We start from the raw sequence: 15,778 nt of genomic DNA, 5'->3' as shown, positions 1-15,778 counted from the left end.
AATTTGTCTATCTCATCATCTGTTTTTCCTACTATCTGGAAAGATTATTTTATTATTCCACTCCACAAAAAGGGTGCGAAGGTTAATGTTCAGAACTATAGAGGAATCTCCAAATTGTCTGCAATTCCTAAAACATTTGAACGCATTATTACCTCTCACTTGCAACATTTGTGCTCCTCTTTAATATCGCCGTGTCAACATGGTTTTGTTAAGCGTAGATCGACCACCACTAACCTGCTCGAATTGACATCTTTTGTACTCGATGGATTTAACAAAAAATTGCAGACGGACGCTATATATACAGATTTTAGTAAAGCCTTTGACTCTGTTAACCACTCTCTTCTTTTATTCAAATTAGATCAGCTTGGGTTTCCGAATAATCTGTTAACTTGGATTTCAAGTTATTTGAATGGTAGATCTCAGAGGGTTTTATTCAAAAACGCTGTTTCCAAGATGATCAACGTGACATCTGGAGTGCCTCAGGGCAGTCATTTAGGCCCTTTGCTGTTTACTCTGTTTATAAATGATCTTCCTTCTATCGTAAATCACTCTCGTGTACTAATGTATGCTGATGTTGTTAAGCTTTGTTTTTCATATAATAATATTGAATCTGGTTTCTGCTTGCAGTCAGACATAAATAGATTCCAGGAATGGTGTCAGTACAACCTTTTGAATTTAAACTATCTTAAATGCAACGCTATGACTTTTTATAGGGGTACGCCAACGTTCATGAGTTACTCTCTTCAGAACATGTCCTTGGACCGAATATACTCAGTAAACGATTTAGGTGTTCTCCTAGATGCTAAACTTAAATTTGACTCCCACATAACCTCTACTGTAAATAAAGCTATGAGTGTTCTTGGGTTTATAAAACGTTGTTCTAAAGAATTTGATGATCCATACACTACCAAATTATTATTTACCTCACTTGTCCGACCTAATTTAGAATACTGTTCTTCCGTTTGGAGTCCTCAGTATCAAGTGCACATTGACCGTATAGAGTCCGTACAAAACAATTTCTTCTTTTTGCCTTACGTGGTTTGAACTGGGATCAAAACGTCAGGTTGCCTTCTTACTCGAGTAGATTGCTATTAATTAATTTGCCTACTCTAGTAAGCCGTAGAATTATGCTTGGTACTATTTTTATGAATAATCTTATCAGAGGCGATATTGATTCTGTAGATTTGGTAAGCCGCATAAGTTGCAATGTTCCTGTTAGACTAATGCGAAACTACCATCCTATCAACTTGCCACGATGTTCATCTAATTTTAGTCAGCATGAGCCCTTTCGCGTTCTTTCTAATAATCATAACAACCTATATCATTTAATTTGTTCCTCAACTTCTATCCCTGTACTAAAAACTAAAATCTTAGCTCATTTGCTTTAATCTTGTTGATCTATGTTTTGTCCTGTCTTTATCTGTTCTATGTACCTTCCTCGCGAACTTTTTTTTTATTTGCCCAAAATAAAAATGGGCCCGCGCGTAACAAGCACGTGCTTGGTGTCGTTTGGGCCACTTGTTTGTACTGCTCTTAGTGCATCAACGTTCAACAATATAAGAAAATACCTGAGCAGCACTTTTAGCCAAGACATTTACCACAAAAAGGTACTTATCGATATATCGCCAAGTGCCAGGCTACGACCTACAACACTTAATTGAGCCAATCGAATACTTTTGGCCGCCAAATATTCAAAAATATATATTTTTAATATCAAATCTTCATTGTTATATGTATGCACCCCCTAATTGGTATTTATTTCCTGATTATTTTAATATATAATTCATTGAAATCGAGCCAGTGGTTTGGTAGAATTTAACATTTTACTGATTTTAGAAAAATATAAAAATTCCCTAGTAGCTATTGTGGAGTTGCCATACTGCCGAATAGAATCCCCGTTACTTTGAATGAGAAGCTCGTGCAGAGACGTAAAGTGCAAGGGAAACAAAAACTGAAATTTATAATAAAACTAAAAACATAGATACATCATGTGTAAGTTTTCGTATTTTAACTATTTTACTGAATGTCTTTTAATATGTTCCTTTATTATAGCGCAAAAGGAAGTCGAGGATTCCAGTGGAAAATTTACGCAGAAAATGTAAGTGACTGCATTTTTTTCTGCATGAGGGTCGGGGTTTCCTGGAAACAGCGTCAATAGCTTAACGCCGGAGCACGGCCATCGCTGGCAAGTAATTGGCTGCATTCCGGAATGGTGTCATACCTGCACTAGAGCATGTCTGCCAGCCGTCGAAGGCGCCGTGTCAACACGACCCTTGCACTTCTACTCCGGCGGGACCAAGATGACATTGCATCACCACCATCGATTCCAGTGGGTCAACAGCCGTCCCGGTGACGGGGTTGCCATCTCCCCGATTCCTGGAACGGCCCTTATTAAATTGCTGAACCTAAAAGTTTTGAATTTCTCACACGGACACCCTACAACAATTTGGCTCTCTAGTGGCGGCAATGTGCCAAGTGGGGGTGTTATTTCAAGTTCAGTGGCGTTCATGACTGGGACCCCGGGTCAGAGGAGCGGACGCGTCCGCAAAACATTACTGAAATCGCCCCCAATGGTGGTCTATTTATATTTCGGGGCACGGAGGCCAGCTGACCGACTCATGGACGCGCAGTAATTCCATTTACAAATGATAGCTTCAGTGTTTTTTAACATATAACCTCCTAAGCTTGGAAATAATGTTTATTATTTATATATGTTTATTACTATATAATATTTAATTATTTATATTCTGGTTTTGGGACAATTGCAAATTGCCACCAACCAGTTGCCACCAACAAATTATCTATAGCTGCTGGGCCTTAAGCTAGGAGGATGTTACTTACATATTTTCTGAAAAAGTGTGTTTATATATAGATATAAACAAAATTTATATATTGTTATATAAGCGTATGGCCTTTATAAAATCATTGGCGCTGGCGATATTGGTAGATTTTGGGGATAGGGCATCAGCTGAATTTATGGAGAGGGTGTTCCTTCTTGAAGTTTCATGGACTGGACACTCTAGGAAAAAGTGCCGCACGTTGTTTCGCGTACCGAAGTGCTCGCACTGGGGTGGGGGTTGTTTATTAAGAACATGCTCATGGGTGTATCTTGTGTGTCCAAAACGTAGTCTTAAGAATTTTGTGAGATCTCTGCGGTTGATGTTGTCTTCGGATGGGATGGTGTAATCTTTTATTGATAATTTCTTTCTCGCAAAAACCAAGAAGATTGCATACCAAGACTTTCGAAATATAGATTTGTTTGGGAGAAAAGGCGGTGAAAAAGTAAAAGTAAAATTTTAGAAAATTGGAGCTGCTGGATACGGTGGGGCTAAAAACCCCCGGCTATTTAGCTAGTTTTGTTCTTACTGAGAATACGCGTGTCACCTCATTTGTTGAAATCCGATGTCCGGTTCAAAAGTAATTCAAAAAACAAGATTTTCTTCTTCCCAAAAATGAAAATCTTTGTCCCTTTGTTTGTGGGTTTGTATGCATCCCATCTTAGTTTTAGGGTTTTGAAAACCCTATGGGTGTATAAAGTAGCTTGAAATAGAAAACGTTTGTTCTACGACTTTTGGAAAAACCCGCTAGTTTAGCGGAAAATAAAAAAAAAAGCCAGATTTAAAATGCTTTTAGTATCTAAACAACTAATGCTACAGAAACGTGATATATATCTCTGAAAAGATAATTTAATTTGCTAAATATTCTTCATATAATAAAATTGTCTAAAAGTAATAGATTTAGAGTAATGACAAAAATTAATTTTTTTAAACCACTTTTTTACTATTTTCTCAAAATTGAGTCAAACGATTTCTTTTCAAATTTTAAATCATATAGCCCTTGAGATTCCTCAACTTTTGATATATAACACTTTTTGCCCTAAAAATTACCGTTAGGAAAATATTAAGGGATAAAAAGTGCAACTCGTTTCAGCTCAGTATACGAAATATTTCATACTTATTGAAATAAACAAGAAAAAAACCAATTTTATGAAAAATATTTTTGTTAGATTTATTCAAACGGAAAATCTATTATGGTTTTATACTTTACTTGCATGAAGCTAATCGAAATAGGAAACTTGATCTATTTGTTCTACCACTTTTGAAAAACCTGCTAGTTCGGCGGGAAATGAAAGAAACGACAGATTTCTCTTGGAATCTGAAACTATACAGCCCTTGAGATTTCAAACTTGTGCTATTAAAATAAGTAATTGAAGCGATAAAACTTGTTGTGCCTAATTTAAGATGGCGTTCAGCTAAGATTCGTTTTGAATTTCGAATTAAATGGTATCGAAATCGGACGACTATATCATATAGCTGCCATAGGAACGATCGCAAAATTGGTGGGAAAATAATATGAAACAAATTATAGCTTCGGTGTTTGTTAACATATAACCTCCCAAGCTTGGAAATAACATTTTTTAATTCGTTTGAAACAAATCTCAATAGCTTAGCCCTCATAGTTTCCGAGATCTCAGCGTTCATCCGGACAGACGGACATGGCTAGATCGACTCGGTTAGTGATCCTGATCAAGAATATATGTACTTTATGGGGTCGGAAACGCTTCCTTCTGCCTGTTACATACTTTCCGACGAATCTAGTATACCCTTTTACTCTACGAGTAACGGGTATAAAAAGAGGTCTGTAAATTGGGACTCTTTTAAAAGCAATTAAAACTTACACCAACTTTATAAACTATATATATATGTTTATTTAATTAAGTTTAGTTCGTCTCAACAAGTTTCCAGTCCATTTTTAAAGTATTTAGACCAGATAATAATGAGAAACAATACGATCCTTGAACGATCCCATTTTCCCTAATTTCAAAGAAATTGAATGGGCAGAAGGTCGGGCTGTGACCGAGGCCTGTAAGATCTATTGGAAAGGCCTTCCCTCACTGAGTGTTCGACCATTGGCAGGTGCTGCCCGGTCACCCGAGCGAGACCTCCAGTAAGACCTACTTGACGCCTCAACAGCGCCTGAACCAATTGTAGCTTCGGAATCGACATCTGCAGAATGTCATTAAGCAGCACTACACCAAGTCTCTGGTTCAGCGTGAGTGAATAAAAGGGTTACTAAATAAGAATATTTACAAATTTATATTATACCATCCAGAATCGAAACCTATGCTCGCCGATCATACACAGCGCCTGCAGAGTGCCGACATCCTGGTTAAGGATCTGTAAGTGGAGCGGTGGTAGCAGCAGACATCGAACATGCGACTATTTATATAAGCTTACATACTTATCGTAACACTCGCCCACGCGCAAATACGGAACAAAAAAATCGATATTTCCCTTAGTGTATTTTATAAAAAAACAATTGTAATGAAAATCGGTGGGAAACAGCATTGTGTAGCTGACCCCGTTTAAGGAAATCAGAATTTGTACAAAATACACGAATTTGTCATACCCTACAAAAATAAAATTAAGAAAACTCAATATTTCCCTTAGTGTATTTTATAAAAAAACAATTGTAATGAAAATCGGTGGGAAACAGCATTGTGTAGCTGACCCCGTTTAAGGAAATCAGAATTTGTACAAAATACACGAATTTGTCATACCCTACAAAAATAAAATTAAGAAAACTCAATATTTCCCTTAGTGTATTTTATAAAAAAACAATTGTAATGAAAATCGGTGGGAAACAGCATTGTGTAGCTGACCCCGTTTACGAAATCAGAATTTGTACAAAATACACGAATTTGTCATACCCTACAAAAATAAAATTAAAATTCAAACAAGTACCAAATAACTATATACAATTATAGAATATTTGAAACTTTTACAGTGCATTCTATACACATTAAACAGTGAAGAATAAAATATTTGTCATTACTAATTTCGTATTATCTTCTCATTCGATTTCAGGTCAAGAAGCTCTTCCTGTCTCTTGTGGAGCCCAAGAACCCCACCGATCTGCCCAAGCTGGCGTAGGGTCTGAAGCGCCTGACCAAGTCCAATGATGCATATTATATATATTATATAGTTTAAAATTTCGGCTAGCTTTATATAAATAAATAAATAAATAATTACAACAAACAGAATTTTAAATTTTGAATCTTTTTTATTGTTATGTATGTGTACAAGCAATTGTTTTTAGTTGTTTTGGGCGGCTTCGGCGGCTTCCTTCTGCAGCCTGACCTCCATCTCTCCATCGGCGACTTCCCTCGGTTGCTCTACGGCTTCCGCCTGCCGCTTTGCTCCGCCATTGGCGCGGTGGTCGCCGCTGGCGTCGCCCTCGGCGCCGACGTCGTCCTGGTGACCAGGAGCGGATTGGCGATTGCGTCGTTGGCGCCGGCGTTGTGACTCCTCGCCATCGCCATTCCGATCCTCGTCACCAGGACGACGTCGGCGCCGACTGGCCGGCTCCCCTCCATCGGCGGAGCGCTCCTGCTGCCGCCGACATTCCAACTCCTCGCCATTCCGATCCTCGTTACCAGGACGACGTCGGCGCCGACTGGCCGGCTCCCCTTCATCGGCGGAGCGCTCCTTCTCGGAATCCCCCAGATAAAAATTGGTGATTGTCTGAAAAATAAATTTTTATTGTTAAAAATTGGTGATTGTCTGAAAAATAAATTTTTATTGTTAATATAATTAATAAGTAAAATCAAAAATAAACTTACGCATTTTATCATACAAATTTGGCGTGCCATCTTTTCCGTTTCTTCCCGTTTTTCTTTCGCTTACGTCTCTGCACGAGCTTCTCATTCAAAGTAACGGGGATTCTATTCGGCAGTATGGCAACTCCACAATAGCTACTAGGGAATTTTTATATTTTTCTAAAATCAGTAAAATGTTAAATTCTACCAAACCACTGGCTCGATTTCAATGAATTATATATTAAAATAATCAGGAAATAAATACCAATTAGGGGGTGCATACATATAACAATGAAGATTTGATATTAAAAATATATATTTTTGAATATTTGGCGGCCAAAAGTATTCGATTGGCTCAATTAAGTGTTGTAGGTCGTAGCCTGGCACTTGGCGACATATCGATAAGTACCTTTTTGTGGTAAATGTCTTGGCTGAATTCGCTTCCTCGCTGGTCTTTGAATTGCCTGTAATTTATTTAGAAATTAGCTTTAATGATGCCCCTTCGAATGCGATACCGTGCAAGTTGGCACAACCTCTGTGAGAGCTGTATGAATTAATTAAAGTTTGCATATATATTTTGATGGTTGATGTCACGGGTCATACGATTTATCGCAGGCCTTGACAGTGTGACCGCGTGGCAAAAGCCATAATTGAAAAGACTTGAATTTCTCGAAAACTGATGTGCGTCAAATTAGCGTCGGCCTGTTAGCAACGAAAACGGGAACGGTGGAATATGGAACATGGGGCTCTTTTTATTTTTAAATTTTCTCGCTATTTGGGGACCAAATCGAAAAATCTAAAATGCTAGATTGTTAAGAAAGAAAAGATCTATCGAGCTAGGTAGGTTTGGGACACATACGAGGCCTATTAGTGTTTCACAACCCACAATTTTGTTAACTGCTCCCCTCACAGAGGTTGTGCCAATATGCACGATAAACCAAGCTATTAAGGGTTAATTCAAGCTCCTTGTCTGAAAGTTTCATCAAAATCAAACCCACAGTTTTCGAGAAAAAAGCCTAACAGTACCGCAACCTCGGATTTTCCCCATACAAAAAAGGGGGGCAAAAATGAAATTACCTACTGCTCCACTCCTAGAGGTTGTGCCAACATGCACGGTATATGGGTAGATAGGGGATAATCTAGGGACTGTTCTGTGAAAGTTTTATCAAAATCAAACCCACAGATTTTGAGAAAATTGCTTAACAGTTGGGGGTGTTAAAAAGGTTATTAAAAGGCCGTTTAATCCAGAAACGGAACCATTGGATACTAAGACATAAACCACAATGTAAACAGCTTAGCCATGACAATCATTCGACGCTAACTTTCTATAACTTTATACAGCTCTCACAGAGGTTGTGCCAACTTGCACGGTATCGCATTCGAAGGGGCATCATTATAGCTAATTTCTGAATAAATTACAGGCAATTCAAATACACAGTTTTCGAGAAATTCAAGTCTGTTCAATTATGGCTTTTGCCACGCGGTCACACTGTCAAGGCCTGCGATAAATCGTATACACCCGTGACATCAACCATCAAAATATATATGCAAACTTTAATTAATTCATAAAGCTCTCACAGAGGTTGTGCCAACTTGCACGGTATCGCATTCGAAGGGGCATCATTATAGCTAATTTCTGAATAAATTACAGGCAATTCAAACCCACAGTTTTCGAGAAATTCAAGTCTTTTCAATTATGGCTTTTGCCACGCGGTCACACTGTCAAGGCCTGCGATATATCGTATACACCCGTGACATCAACCATTAAAATATATATGCAAACTTTAATTAATTCATACAGCTCTCACAGAGGTTGCGCCAACTTGCACGGTATCGCATTCAAAGGGGCATCATTAAAGCTAATTTCTAAATAAATTTCAGGCAATTCAAACCCACAGTTTTCGAGAAATTCAAGTCTTTTCAATTATGGCTTTTGCCACGCGGTCACACTGTCAAGGCCTGCGATAAATCGTATGACCCGTGACATCAACCATCAAAATATATATGCAAACTTTAATTAATTCATACAGCTCTCACAGAGGTTGTTCCAACTTGCACGGTATTGCATTCGAAGGGGCATCATTAAAGCTAATTACTGATTAAATTACAGGCAATTCAAACCCACAGTTTTCGAGAAATTCAAGTCTTTTCAATTATGGCTTTTGCCACGCGGTCACACTGCCAAGGCCTGCGATAAATCGTATACACCCGTGACATCAACCATCAAAGTATATATGCAAACTTTAATTAATTCATACAGCTCTCACAGAGGTTGTGCCAACTTGCACGGTATCGCATTCGAAGGGGCATCATTAAAGCTAATTTCTAAATAAATTTCAGGCAATTCAAACCCACAGTTTTCGATGTCCGTCAAATTAGCGTCGGTGACTTAGCGGCGCTGGCGGAACGGTGGAATCTGGAACATGGGGCCAATTTTTATTTTTTGTTTTTCTCGGCTTTTTGGGGCCGAATCGAAAAATATTAAATGCAAAATTGTTTAGAATAAAAATATCTATCGATCTAGATAGTTTGCAAACATATCCGACTTCTAGAAATTTATTAAAGATCTATTTAAAAAATCGGGTACTCACAATTTTGTTTATTGCTCCCCTCACAGAGGTTGTACCAATATGCACGGTAAACCTGGTTATTGAGCGTTAATTCAAGTTTCTTGTCAGGAAGTATCATTGAGCTAAAGCCGTCAGTTTTTGAGAAAATAGCTTAACAGTGAAGGCACCTCGGATTTTCCCCATACAAAAAAGGGGGGCAAATAGTAAATTGCTCAGGGCTCCACTCTCAGACATTGTATCAACATGCACGGTATATTGGCAGATTGGGGATCGCCTAAAGCAAGTTCAGTGCAAAAATCATAACGATAAAGCCGTCAGTTTTTGAGAAAATCGCTTTGCAGTGGGGGAAGATAATAATTAAAAGAAGTGGCGCCAGATTAAAATTTGAACCAGTAAGTTCCAAGACATGAACCACTATGTAAAAAATGTATTCAGGACACTAACCATATGGCAAAAAATTTTGTTTCGACGCTATCTCTATTTGTAATAATTTTGACTTTCACAGACGTTGTACCAACATGCACGGTACCTCGTTGGAAAGGAAATTCATTTTACTAATTAACAAATGTGGTTCGGCGAACGAAAAGCCGTCAGTTTTTGAGAAAAAAGCATAATGCGTGGTTTGCATCTCGTTTGTAACAAAATTGTTCCACCCTGTTCTAAGCTCCCAAGACATTAACCATATGGGAAAAAAATAATGTTTCGACGCTATCTCTATTTTTAATTAATTTGACTTTCACAGACGTTGTACCAACATGCACGGTACCTCGTTGGAAAGGAAATTCATTTTACTAATTAACAAATGCGGTTCGGCGAACGAAAAGCCGTCAGTTTTTGAGAAAAAATCATAGTGCGTTGTGGGCATCTCATTTGTTCCAAAATTGTAACTAGGAACACATTAACCTTATATCGATACCCTATATCGATACTTCGATAAAGGCAAGCTGAAAGTGTGGCATCACTCCCGATTCGCGGGAACTTTTTATTTCCCAAGAAAGAAGAAAATGTCGAGGGTGCTGCTGGTCAAGTGCGTAAGTAATTTATATGTATTAATTAAAATGAACTGTTAATAATTTATTCTTCCCATTTACAGAACGTAGACAAGTTCATCGTTGGAGAGAATGGCGAGGGGGGGGCTCCCCCCCCAAACGCAAACAAACAAAGGCCAAAAGGCCACAGAAGCGCTGCAAGACTGCGAAGGCGGCAAATCAGGAGGCGGCTAGCCGGGAGGCGGCTAGCGAGGAGGCGGCTAGCCAGGAGGCGGCTATCCAGGAGGCGGCTAGCCAGGAGGCGGCCGTCGACAAGGCTGATGTAATAAATATCTGAATAAATAAATATCAAGAAATAAAAACATCAAAAGTAAATGCGTCGAATTTTTAGATTCGTCGAAAAGTATGTAACAGGCAGAAGGAAAAGTTTTCGGCCCCATAGAGTATATTTAATCTTTATCAGGATCACTAGCCAAGTCGATCTAGCCATGTCCGTCCGGTTGAACGCTGAAATCTTGGAAACTATAAGAGCTAGGCTATTGGGATTTGGCATGCAGATTCCTGAGCTTCTTACGCAGCGCAAGTTTGTTTCAGCAGCGTTTATTAAAAGTAAGGAAAATATCGAGATTTTTTTTTTTTTTTTAATTTTATTTTTTTTTTGTAGGGTATGACAAATTCGTGTATTTTGTACAAATTCCGAGTTTCTTAAACGGGGTCAGCTACACAATGCTGTTTCCCACCGATTTTCATAACAATTATTTTTTATTCAGTGCTTTCAAAGGCAGCAAGTATGTCCTGGCTTCTTTCGTCAAGAAATAAGCTCTCTTTGTCCCACAAAGTTCGAATTTATAAATCGATTCTCAGTCCAATCTGGAAGTATGCGTTACAAGTCTACGGCATAGCGTCTAAGACGAATCTAAACAAAATACGAGTAGCGCAAAGCAAGATTATAAGATCGATGTGTAATGCCCCCTGGTACATGCGAACCAGAGATATTGAAAGAGATCTCAAAATCCCAAAGATAGGCGATGTTTGTCGTACGCATGCTGAAAACTACTTCAGACGCCTTGGCTCTCATCCTAACTCCCTGGCGAAGAGGCTAATTTGGAGACCAACAAGAAGAAGACTGAAAAGAAACCACCCACATGACCTTCCATTAAGATATATTTAACACCTAGTCTAACTAAATATCAAATGAAAAGAATTAATGTATAATTTTGTATACCAAAACTTTGTTATCCCCTATATTTACAACCTGCTCAAGCTGCCACATAGGTAGTAGTATACCTCTTAATCCTGAATAAATATACACTTTTACAAAAAAAAAAAAAAAAAAATTATTTTTTATAAAATACACTGTTTCCCACCGATTTTCATTACAATTATTTTTTATAAAGTACACTAATACAAAAAAAAAAGGCCGATGAAAACAGACTTGTGTTAAAGAATATTTTTAATGTATTAAAGGCATGCCTGATCAATTTGATATATTATTTATTGAAATAGTAGTTTACTAGTATACTAGAAATTCACATTTTAAGAGTTTCAGTAAAATATATTAATTATTTCGTCTCCAGCCCTCGTGCATTTGAAGGAGCTGCCCTTGCGCTCTGGCAACGTCTTGGCGCCATAATATATAAAAACGAAATTATGTTTAATAATATTTTCAACGAAATAAAGACATGCCTTCGATTATACTCGCTCACCTGATCAATTTGATGTATTATTTATTAAAATCTGGTCCGTAGTTTATTAGAAATTCCCATTTTAAGAGATTTAGTAAAAAATATTAATTATTTCTTCTCCAGCCCTTGTGCACAAGACAGGAGTTACCACCCTGTCAAGCGATTTCCCCGTTACTTTGGAAAGGCGGCGCAGAACGACAACAAAGTTAAAGCAAAATAAGCAGCTAATTTATTTTTATTAAGCATAATAGAAGCGATCATCATGTGTAAGTATATTTTCGCTTGATACGTACATAAGCAGGATAAATGTTATTTACACAGATTTTTATTGCAGCTCAAAACGTAATTACAGTATCCAGCCGTTTAACAAGTGGAAAGTATACGCAAAAAAAGTAAGTCTGTAAGTCTTACATGCATACATATGTATGTAAATATTGTAGTTGTTTTATTAATATACAACGTCGGAATTTGTACAAAATACACGAATTTGTCATACCCTACAAAAAATAAAATTAAGAAAACTCGATATTTTCCTTAGTGTATTTTATAAAAAAATAATTGTTATGAAAATCGGTGGGAAACAGCATTGTGTAGCTGACCCCGTTTAAGGAACTCGGAATTTGTACAAAATACACGAATTTGTCATACCCTACAAAAAATAAAATTAAAAAAACTCGATATTTTCCTTAGTGTATTTTATAAAAAAATAATTGTTATGAAAATCGGTGGGAAACAGCATTGTGTAGCTGACCCCGTTTAAGGAACTCGGAATTTGTACAAAATACACATATTTGTCATACCCTACAAAAAATAAAATTAAAAAAACTCGATATTTTCCTTAGTGTATTTTATAAAAAAATAATTGTTATGAAAATCGGTGGGAAACAGCATTGTGTAGATGACCCCGTTTAAGGAACTCGGAATTTGTACAAAATACACGAATTTGTCATACCCTACAAAAAATAAAATTAAAAAAACTCGATATTTTCCTTAGTGTATTTTATAAAAAAATAATTGTTATGAAAATCGGTGGGAAACAGCATTGTGTAGCTGACCCCGTTTAAGGAACTCGGAATTTGTACAAAATACACGAATTTGTCATACCCTACAAAAAAAAAAATTAAAAAAACTCGATATTTTCCTTAGTGTATTTTATAAAAAAAATAATTGTTATGAAAATCGGTGGGAAACAGCATTGTGTAGCTGACCCCGTTTAAGGAACTCGGAATTTGTACAAAATACACGAATTTGTCATACCCTACAAAAAATACAATTAAAAAATCTCGATATTTTCCTTACTTTTAATAAACGCTGCTGAAACAAACTTGCGCTGCGTAAGAAGCTCAGGAATCTGCATGCCAAATCCCAATAGCCTAGCTCTTATAGTTTCCAAGATTTCAGCGTTCATCCGGACGGACATGGCTAGATCGACTTGGCTAGTGATCCTGATAAAGATTAAATATACTCTATGGGGCCGAAAACTTTTCCTTCTGCCTGTTGCATACTTTTCGACGAATCTAAAAATTCGACGCATTTACTTTTGATGTTTTTATTTCTTGATATTTATTTATTCAGATATTTATTACATCAGCCTTATCGACGGCCGCCTCCTGGCTAGCCGCCTCCTGGCTAGCCGCCTCCTGGATAGCCGCCTCCTGGCTAGCCGCCTCCTCGCTAGCCGCCTCCCGGCTAGCCGCCTCCTGATTTGCCGCCTTCGCAGTCTTGCAGCGCTTCTGTGGCCTTTTGGCCTTTGTTTGTTTGCGTTTGGGGGGGGAGCCCCCCCCTCGCCATTCTCTCCAACGATGAACTTGTCTACGTTCTGTAAATGGGAAGAATAAATTATTAACAGTTCATTTTAATTAATACATATAAATTACTTACGCACTTGACCAGCAGCACCCTCGACATTTTCTTCTTTCTTGGGAAATAAAAAGTTCCCGCGAATCGGGAGTGATGCCACACTTTCAGCTTGCCTTTATCGAAGTATCGATATAGGGTATCGATGTAAGGTTCATGTGTTCTTAATTACAATTTTGGAACAAATGAGATGCCCACAACGCACTATGCTTTTTTCTCAAAAACTGACGGCTTTTCGTTCGCCGAACCGCATTTGTTAATTAGTAAAATGGATTTCCTTTCCAACGAGGTACCGTGCATGTTGGTACAACGTCTGTGAAAGTCAAATTAATTAAAAATAGAGATAGCGTCCAAACATTATTTTTTTCCCATATGGTTAGTGTCTTGGAAGCTTAGAACAGGATGAACAATTTTGTTACAAATGAGATGCAAACCACGCATTATTATTTTTTCTTAAAAACTGACGGCTTTTCGTTCGCCGAACCGCATTTGTTAATTAGTAAAATGAATTTCCTTTCCAACGAGGTACCGTGCATGTTGGTACAACGTCTGTGAAAGTCAAATTTATTAAAAATAGAGATAGCGTCGAAACATTATTTTTTTCCCATATGGTTAGTGTCTTGGAAGCTTAGAACAGGGTGAACAATTTTGTTACAAATGAGATGCAAACCACGCATTATGCTTTTTTCTCAAAAACTGACGGCTTTTCTTTCGCCGAACCACATTTTTTAATTAGTAAAATGAATTTCCTTTCCAACGAGGTACCGTGCATGTTGGTACAACGTCTGTGAAAGTCAAATTTATTAAAAATAGAGATAGCGTCGAAACATTATTTTTTTCCCATATGGTTAGTGTCTTGGAAGCTTAGAACAGGGTGAACAATTTTGTTACAAATGAGATGCAAACCACGCATTATGCTTTTTTCTCAAAAACTGACGGCTTTTCTTTCGCCGAACCACATTTTTTAATTAGTAAAATGAATTTCCTTTCCAACGAGGTACCGTGCATGTTGGTACAACGTCTGTGAAAGTCAAAATTATTACAAATAGAGATAGCGTCGAAACATAATTTTTTGCCATATGGTTAGTGTCCTGAATACATTTCTTACATAGTGGTTCATGTCTTGGAACTTACTGGTTAAAATTTTAATCTGGCGCCACTTCTTTTAATTATTATCTTCCCCCACTGTAAAGCGATTTTCTCAAAAACTGCAGCTTTATCGTTATGATTTTTGCACTGAACGTGCTTTAGGCGATCCCCACTCTGCCAATATACCGTGCATGTTGGTACAACGTCTGAGAGTGGAGCCCTGTGCAATTTACTATTTGCCCCCCTTTTTTGTATGGGGAAAATCCGAGGTGCCTTCACTGTTAAGCTATTTTCTCAAAAACTGACGGCTTTAGCTCAATGATACTTTCTGACAAGAAACTTGAATTAACGCCCAATATCCAGGTTTACCGTGCATATTGGTACAACCTCTGTGAGGGGAGCAATAAACGAAATTGTGGGGGCCCGATTTTTAAAATAGATTTTTAATAAATATCTAGAAGTCGGATATGTTTGCAAACTATCTAGATCGATAGATATTTTTATTCTTAACAATTTTGCATTTAATATTTTTCGATTCGGCCCCAAAAAGCCGAGAAAAACAAAAAATAAAAATTGGCCCCATGTTCCAGATTCCACCGTTCCGCCAGCGCCGCTAAGTCACCGACGCTAATTTGACGGACATCTAAATAGATGCGTTATGTGAAGTTGCAAAGCCAAGAATTTCGTTCAGACCTAAATTGTCTCTAAGAATATTTGACAAAATAAAGAATTGTTATTATTGTTATGTCAACTTCTTGTTTTTTTAATGTTTTTATAATAAGTTTGAAAAAGATATCATCGCCATATTTTATTTTATGAAGGCTTTTAAAATAGTTAATATTATTTAATAATTCAATTATGAAATCAAGTTTTTACAATAAATGTTGGGGAATTACAGGAAATGTATAGTACACGCCACATACATATGTATGTATGTTTTCCACTCCGCGATGGCTTCCTAATGGGTTGCTTACTTGGAGTCCATCGAGA

General features: G+C 37.5%; 2 long non-coding RNA genes across 3 annotated transcripts; one reads left to right on the top strand and one right to left on the bottom strand.

Moving 5' to 3' along the window:
* The first annotated feature begins 1,739 nt into the window (after window positions 1-1,739).
* On the top strand, window positions 1,740-6,280 carry LOC118878044 (uncharacterized). Of its 2 annotated transcripts, XR_011604443.1 has the most exons (4): window positions 1,740-1,992; window positions 2,053-2,098; window positions 4,827-5,052; window positions 5,113-5,587. It is a non-coding gene; the product is annotated as an uncharacterized lncRNA (long non-coding RNA). The 2 variants fall into 2 exon arrangements; XR_005014615.3 differs by lacking the exons at window positions 4,827-5,052; window positions 5,113-5,587 and adding an exon at window positions 5,868-6,280 and having other exon boundaries at window positions 1,777-1,992.
* A 7,095-nt stretch (window positions 6,281-13,375) lies between these two features.
* LOC139352938 (uncharacterized) lies at window positions 13,376-14,004 on the bottom strand. Its single transcript, XR_011603991.1, has 2 exons — window positions 13,724-14,004; window positions 13,376-13,661 (listed from the first exon to the last, which is right to left on the bottom strand). It is a non-coding gene; the product is annotated as an uncharacterized lncRNA (long non-coding RNA).
* Window positions 14,005-15,778: the final 1,774 nt, after the last annotated feature.

Source organism: Drosophila suzukii, chromosome 3, assembly GCF_043229965.1.
Source record: "Drosophila suzukii chromosome 3, CBGP_Dsuzu_IsoJpt1.0, whole genome shotgun sequence".
Lineage (NCBI taxonomy): Eukaryota > Metazoa > Arthropoda > Insecta > Diptera > Drosophilidae > Drosophila > Drosophila suzukii.
The sequence above is the reverse complement of the archived record's forward strand: the minus strand, read 5'-3'. Positions and strand labels throughout refer to the sequence as shown.